Source organism: Octopus bimaculoides, chromosome 13 (assembly GCF_001194135.2).
Source record: "Octopus bimaculoides isolate UCB-OBI-ISO-001 chromosome 13, ASM119413v2, whole genome shotgun sequence".
Taxonomy (NCBI): domain Eukaryota; kingdom Metazoa; phylum Mollusca; class Cephalopoda; order Octopoda; family Octopodidae; genus Octopus; species Octopus bimaculoides.
This window is the reverse complement of record NC_068993.1, coordinates 17,070,099-17,070,697: the sequence shown is the minus strand read 5'-3', so window position 1 is coordinate 17,070,697 and position 599 is coordinate 17,070,099. Positions and strand designations below refer to the sequence as shown.

The following is a 599-nucleotide window of genomic DNA, read 5'->3' as shown; positions in this document are numbered from 1 at the left end:
ATTTACTGAATTAGCACTTTCTGTCATATATATAAATATGTGTGTGTGTGTGTGTGTGTGTGTGTGTGTGTGTGTGTGTGTATATTTTATATATATATATTATTATTATTATTATTATTATTATATATATATTCTATATATTGCAGGGTGAGTAATACCTTACAAGTAGAACTAGCTAGACAGAAATTGTAAATTTAAGTCATCGACTTAATCCCTTTGTCTATCCTTGTTTGTCCCCTCTATATTTAGCCCCTTGTGGGCAATAAAGAAATAACAAACTGTAAATTTAAAAAACAAAAAGTGTGTGTATGTGTGTTTGTGTTCATATTTTGCAATATATCAACAAGACAACAAACAGCAAAGGTGTCATAAAACTGGTGCATTTTCAAATGCTGTACACCAAGTTGCAGATGCTCTCTTGTCACACTTGCCAACAGAAATGTAACGAACTACTGATTGAAAATTCTTTATCATGCATGCATCCATGCATATATACATGCATACATATATATATACACACATGCATTTATATATATATATATATATATATATATATATATATATATATATATATATATATATATATATATATATATATA

The 599-nt window shown here is 27.0% G+C and overlaps 1 protein-coding gene across 7 annotated transcripts in view; it reads right to left on the bottom strand.

Annotated features, from left to right (window-relative positions):
• Positions 1-599, bottom strand: part of LOC106881088 (uncharacterized) — a 465,749-nt gene that overhangs the window by 111,028 nt on the left and 354,122 nt on the right. The gene's annotated exons all lie outside the window — the stretch shown is intronic.